The following is a 7,308-nucleotide window of genomic DNA, read 5'->3' as shown; positions in this document are numbered from 1 at the left end:
CAGCACCCTGACAGCTGGACCCTCCACTTTAGCCGCTCTCACCTCCTCTCCTCCTCCTCTTCTTCCTCCTTCTCTTCCTTCTCTTTCTTCTCCTTCTCTTCCTCCCTTCTTCATTCTCTTTTTCCTTTGTGTGAAAGTTTCTTGACTTGTGGGCTGAGCCACAGATGATTCGAGTTCCAAACTTCCTTTCTTCCCATGTCAGGCCTTTTCTTCCTGTTTCTGTGGGGCTTTTCCAGCCCTTGCCTCTTAGGATTCTTCCCATTCTCTCTTGGGGACTTCCATACCCAGAGAGAGGTTTCTCCTGAATTTCTCGGCCTGTGTTTGTTTTAAATTCCGGGAAGTGCTATTTGGAAATGTCTAGCATAGGAGGAGGGCCGAAAGAAAGGTCTCTTGATCTTCCTGAAGGGCTGACTGACATGTGGAGAGGATGGGCTCTGGCGGTAAATATAAAAGATAGGCGCGGTCATATATATTTTACCAACATGGCCATGGCTTTAATTAAACTACTAATTTCTCTTATTATATCAGTCTTTATCATTTTTAATCGTAACACCTGGGAAATGGCCCAGCATTCCTTTGGTGCATAGGACTTCCTCAGTGTCCTGGGGACGTTTCTCTGTGCCTTCCTTCCTTCCCTCTGCCTGTGCTGGCTTTTCTGTAGGAGATCTGCCCCAGAGGGGTTTCCCCCTCTCCTCTCTTTTGGTTGCTGGACTTCCCCTTTGCTTGGCACCTTTCTTCTTGTTTTGACAAGGGGAGCTGGGCTTACACCATCTGTCTTTCCCCAGGCCATCTTGCTGCAAGGCCCCTGCCAAGGTTTTTATAATTGATCTCCTACCTTAGGTCACTCACCTCCTCACACCATCCCAAATCCATCCATTCCACCCCAAAGAACTTTTCTTAGGATTTTCTTAGCACATGTCCAACCACATCATCCTCAACTCAAAAGACTGCTGTAGCTCCCTATGGATTCCGGTGTAATGTAGACTCTTGGGGGGAGCATTTCAAGCCCTCTATAACCTGGAACCAGGCTGCCCTTTCACCTTTATTCTGTATTACTCCACTTCTCGTGTTCTAGAACTCAGCCAGGCGGGCCTTCTTGTCTCTAGTGGCTACACTTGTCACAATATCTTTCATCTCCAAGCCTTTGTGCTGGCTGGCACTTGGGTCTGGAACACTTAATCTCTCTGCACCTCAGTGTCCCAATATGTAAAAGAGGTCCCAAAAGCACTGATTTGGGGAGGCCTTGAGGCACAGTGGAAAGACTGCTCCATTGGGAGCCAGAGATCCCCAGCCTTCAAGGACTGGCCCAAATGCCACCCATCCAGTGAAGCCCTCTTGAGGGCTCTCATCTGGAAGCAGGGACAGTGCTTGGCCACTCTCTCCCCACCCCTTTGGCACATGCGCTGTCTATGGTGGTTGGTTCAGGGCTTTATTCCCAGCAGCAGCAGCAGGGATGGGTGGTTCTGGAGCTCCCCTCCCTGGGTAGGCCTGCTTGTACTTCTTGACTCAAAGGGCACAGACAGCCTAGCTCAGGAGGTCACATGGACGCCTTTGGATGGAGGCAGCTCAGCCAGCCTTTGCTCCCAAGCTCGCCAGGCAGGGCAATCGTGCATCGAAGCCCACTGCTTATTTAGACACCTGCCGGAACAGTAGGCCACGAGGGGCTCAGGAAATCGATGATGACGACAACTCCACTACTACCACCACCACCACCACCACCGGCACCAGCAACAACAACAACAATAACACTACTACCACCACCTCCTCCTCCACCAACACCACCAGCACCAGCACCACGTGGAATGAAGTCAGAGCATTTGCCATTAAGCTCTGATATACCACAAAATTGTCCGCCGGGCGCAGGGTGCAGGAAAGGGGCAGCTCTGCCTGGAACCTTTGGAGACATTGCAGATAAAAAACCCCAGCTCCTGTGGTCAAGGCCTTGGCTAATCCCAGGTGGTGGTACTGACCAAAGCCCCCTCTCCTGGCTCCCTCTGTTCCCTTTGGGGGCCTCCCCCTCCTCCCTCCCAGCTCCCACTGGCCTACCCTCTCTGTTCTGTCTTCCTCCTTCCCCAAGCAGTGGCCTTTCTTGCCTCCAGACCTTCTGAGATTTGCTGGACTAATAAGTTTCCTGACTAATCTGAGCAGCTGAAAGCCTGCTGAGGAATAAATGTGCCATTTCCTCCCCACCCTGAGGCAACAGCATTCATTTCCCAACGCTACCACAACCCCAAGGAGTGAGGAAAGGTCCAGTCCTGCCGCAGGGCCAGCTGGGGGAAGATGTGGGACCCACATGCCTTCTCCTGAATCCTAGACTTCTCGAGCTGGACGGGGGAGGCCCAAGGCAGCCTTTTCACCTTGGGCCTGGCTACAAATCCCCACCAATTCCCCCCAGAAGGTCCATAGCCCGTGCTTCTCGGGTCCCTTCCACCAGCTCTGAAGGCGCCATGGCTCTGGTTGGCAGCAAGTTTCACCTGCTATCTCAGGCCTCTCCAACCTCCGTCCATCATTTCCGATTGTGCTTTTCAGGGGCCAAGCTAAGAAGGTCCAATTCCTCTTCCACGAGATGGCCCCCTCACATATTTAAGACGAAAGGGAGGGGCCTCAGAGGCCATCTATCAATCAGTCGCTTTGGTAAGCTTACTATGTGCCAGGCACGGTGCGAGGCACTGGGGAGACAGAGGCAAAGCATAACAGCAGTTTCCATTCTACTGGAGGGTCCAAGACCCTCTGCACATAAATAGGGGCAGACAAGTGACTTCCCGAGAACTCAAATATAACCTCAGAGGTGACGGCACTAGGAGCCGGAGGCAGCCAGAGAGAAACAACCCTGAAAGACAATGCAGGAAGCAGTCCTTAAGGTGAATCTGGGAGGAAGTTTGAGGTCTTCGTAGTCAGAGGTAAGGAGGAAAAGCATGCCGGGACTGGACAGGAGATGTGAAAGGGATATCAAGTATATTCTGGCTGGCTGGTGGAGTGTGTGAATGGGGCAGGGGCCAGTAATGTGTGAGAAGGGAGAAAAGCTAGGAAGGAGTGAAGTTCTAACCATGCCTAAGTGCCCAAAAGAGGAGCTGTTATGGGATCCTACAAGTACTAGGGAGCCACTGACGGGAACTGAGTAAACAGAGGTGGAGGCTGCGTGCTCAGGCCTACGCTTTAGGAAAATCCTGTTGGCCACTGAGTAGATGCTGGATTGGAGCAAGGAGAAATTGGAGTCGGGGAAACCAGTTAGGAGCCCTAGATCCTACCACCCCTCGCTGGAGGTCATTGAGCCAAAACGTGCTGGAGAGGGGCTCTGGAGGCAGGACTAGGTCAGCTGAGCTGCCTCTGAGGTTGGGTAGGCCTGCTCTCTTTTCTCCACCAGCCTGGATCCGTGCCCCTCATTGCACAGCATCTATTTATGCTCAGGTCTGTTTATTCTGTTTCCCTCTTTCCAAGGTGGGGCCATGTTCCTTCCTCCCGGCAGAAGTGACCTAGTTGCTTGGGAGCTGTGAGACAAGCTGCTCACCTCCCTGGCCCTTCCTACTCCCCCCTCCTTCACCACCACACCTGTACTGACTCCAGGAAGATTTGAGACCCGGCGATGTTAGTGAGTCTCTGATCTTGGTTGCCCATTTTCAGAGGCCCTCCTCCTGACCCGTCCTTNCGGCGCTGCTGATTCCCTTACCTGCCTAGCTGCTGCTATTCTTGGAGTTCACTGAAAGGAAGGCTTGGTTCAGTTCAGCCTCGCTGTGGGCAAAGAGTGGGCTAGTTTCCTGGGCTTAAAACTAAGAAGAGGAGCGATTGTGCGGGTTTGTTTAGACTGCTTGGTGGCTGGCCGGGAGCAAACTCGCGTGGGAAGCAGGACGTAGGCACGATGGCAGTTGCCAGTTGAGCCACTTGCTAGGAAGCAGCAGCTGGAGGATCCCCGGTGAAGCCAGTGAGTCCTTAATCATTAGTCACTGACATTTTGTAGCCTGCCTTTCAATAAAATCTCACGGAGTCTCCTATAGGCTCTTCTAATTTGGGCCCCAAACATTTTGGTGGTCCCCATAGAGAATATCTGGGTGACGAATTAGGATGAACGGCCGCAAAGGAGAACATGGGAGCCTCTCACTATTCCACCTCCCAGTCGGGCCCTCCTTCGTCGGGAGCCTGCGGCCTCTGACTGCCAGGATTCCACCCAAGAGAATAGGGAAGCACTCCGAAAGTGGCGGCAAGGACGGGAGTCGTCATCACACAGGCTCGAGTCCCCTGACGGCTCAGAGGACAGCCCAATCAGCAAGACTCTGCTCGGGGACAAGGGGAAGACCTCATAGTAGAGGTTGCTGTGCTAACCTGGCCTGACAGAGAGAGGGATGACCTAAATGGCTCTTCCTCCTATCACCACAGTTGTATTATCACGGCTCAGGCTAGTGTAGGGAAGGCCCTGGTAGATCAGTTTTTATAGGCTGACTCCATGTGATGACAAAGGGAGAACAGGGACCAATGCCCTCCTAGGGGTGGGTCACTAGCAACAGCTCTTGCCTTCCTGCCCCACAGTTCACTCTCCCTGCTTTCCAACTCCTAGTCAGAGAGGGAAGGGTATGTGGGGTTGTGGGGCCTCCCATGGTGCCCTCAACATTTAACTCTGCCTCCTTCTCTTTTCAGTTTGTCGCTCAGCCAAACTTCCAGCAGCTGCTGGCCACACTGTGGTACGATGGCTTTCCAGGCTGGCGGCGGAGACACTGGGGAGTCAAAATGTTGACCTGCATCACCATTGGCCTCCTGGTCCCCATGCTGTCTATAGCCTACTTGGTCGCCACCAGGAGCAACCTCAGGCTGTTCATCAAGAAACCCTTCATCAAGTTTATCTGCCACACAGCCTCCTACCTGACACTTCTCTTCATGCTTCTCCTGGCATCCCAACACATAGTCAGGATGGACCTGTACATGCAGGGGCCACCACCCACTGTGGTAGAGTGGATGATACTGCCTTGGATTCTAGGTAAGTCAACCAGGTCTGCCCGTTTCTAGATCAGACTGCCCACCAACTCACTCTAGCCAAGAACATCATTGGTCCCTGCGCCACATTCCAGTCTCCAGGCATAGCCTTCAAGGCTTTCTACCCTCATGCCAGGAGGGAGCTAACAGGTTCCAACTGACCAAGCTCACCGGAAGTTGAAGGAGTTAGGGGTGTCGAGCTTTAAGGAGAGGAGATTTGGGCTAGGAGTGGTGAGCAAGGAATGGACATGCTAGCCGTCTTCAAGTACGCGGAGGTTTAGCAGGTGGAAGAAAGATTCGACTTGGTCTGTTGGGCTCCAGAAGGCAGAACCAGGAGCAATGGGGAGAGGGCAGAGGTGCAGAGAGCCAGATTTAGGCTGGATGGCAATCAGAGCTGTCTCAAAGTGGTGACCTCTGGAGGAAACAGGTTTCTAGCAGAGGCTAAAACGCCCTTGTCAGGGATATCGTGAATGGAATTTGGTTCTAGGAGAGGTTAGACTAGAGAGCCACCAAGATCCCTTCCAGCTCAGAGATTCTGTGTGTGAATCCCACCCCCCCAAAAGGATGGCCAGCTATCATCACTCTGATATATGATGAAGGTCGCTTAAGCGGGAATCCTGGCATTTGTAACATAGCTGACTTCCAGCCACCTCATTCACGATCAGAGACTAGAGACCAGCAGAGAGTGTGCAGCATCCCAAAATAAGGGAGGGGCTCAAGCACAAATGGTGGAATTTCTCCCATCAGTCAACGGGAAGGGGAGGGCTGGTGGTCTCTTTGCCACCTCAGAAATTCTACTAATTGCCTCGGCTGACTTAGCCCATCCCCTGCCCACTTACCCCCAAAAGTGCCTCATATGCCCTATTAGGCTCTCCCTTGGGGAAGAGGCTCTTGCTAAAGTGTAAAGGTTAGCCGTAACACTAGCTGCTCTCAAATCCAAGATGCAAAGAACATTGACCTGAGAGCAGCAGAAGTTCTCGGTAGTAAATGTCTGGGTTCACGGTGTCCCACAGAACTTTCAAGAACTTCATGATTTGCCATCTGTCCACCTTCAGCTGCTGAGAAATGGTGGTGGTTTTAGCGAGACTGCAATACTCCCAGCACTTGGCATCCTTCCCAAAGACACCCCTCAATCTTCTTCCATGTCTAGTACCATGGGAAGGAAAAGCGAGCCTGAGCAATGACCCAAATCACCATGTGACAAATTATGGCATTTCCCCTTTCCCTCGTGGGGCTCCGAGGACAGCCATCAATGGCCAAAGCCCACGTCCTGCCTGCCATTGGCCAGCTGGAACTCTATGAACTTTTCACAAATCGATGCTTTTACTTACCCCTCTCTGTCTTCCTCCTATGAAGAGTTGGAGCGATGACCCCTACTTTACAGAGCGAACCTTTCTCTCCTTCTCTCCCTCAGGTTTCATTTGGGGAGAAATTAAGGAGATGTGGGACGGTGGCTTCAACGAGTACATCCACGACTGGTGGAACCTGATGGATTTCGCCATGAACTCGCTCTATCTGGTGACAATCTCATTGAAAATCGTTGCCTACGTCAAGGTATTGTGGCATCCATCTCTGTCTCCAAGTGATATGTCAGACAAGGCAACTTGGAACTCTTTCATTAAAACTTGGCACTTGGGGCGGGGGGGGGTGAGTTGGGGAGGGGGAAGGCAGGCTCTAGGTCTCGGGGAAAATGTATCCACAGCTCCAAACCAGCAGCCTCATCATCCCCAGCCGTCAACTCTCCCATCAGGGCAATTCACATTATAATTCACCTACTATGTGCTCAGCAGCTGGGACACAAAGACAAGACCCAAACATTCCTGGCCCTCTGAGTTGACCTTCTGCTGAGAAGGCCTGCAGCCAGATGTTTGGGCAGCCTTTCCCAGGTGGCAGGGAATGGCCTGAGTCTCCCATGAATTCCAACATTTGGTTAGCCAGCCCTAAGGGCACCCAAGGCAGCCCCCTGCTATCATAGCCTGCTCTGTTCTCTGACAGCAGATTCTGGGAGTCAGACTTCTGTGGGAAAGAGCCTCCGTCGCCTCCTTTCCTCCTATGGTTGTAGAAAGAACCTGCTGGGCCCCGTGCAATACCCTAGAGGCCTTGTGGCTGCTGCCTGCAATTGAACTTTTCCTGGGTGAGGACAGGCTAAGTAGCCTGCAGTGCCATTCTGGCCCTCCATGCCACATGGCTCTGGCATCTCAGATGGGGGAATGTGCTTCCACAAAGAGCCCCAAGTCCCACCATGTTTCTAACTCCGGTAGCAGGAAGCAACAGGAGGCTTGGGGAGTGGAACAGAGTGGCAAAGGGAACGAACATCTTTTAACATAGCCTAAGAGCTTGCTTCCT

Source organism: Gracilinanus agilis, chromosome X (genome assembly GCF_016433145.1).
Source record: "Gracilinanus agilis isolate LMUSP501 chromosome X, AgileGrace, whole genome shotgun sequence".
Lineage (NCBI taxonomy): Eukaryota > Metazoa > Chordata > Mammalia > Didelphimorphia > Didelphidae > Gracilinanus > Gracilinanus agilis.
Note: the sequence above shows the minus strand (reverse complement) of the source record.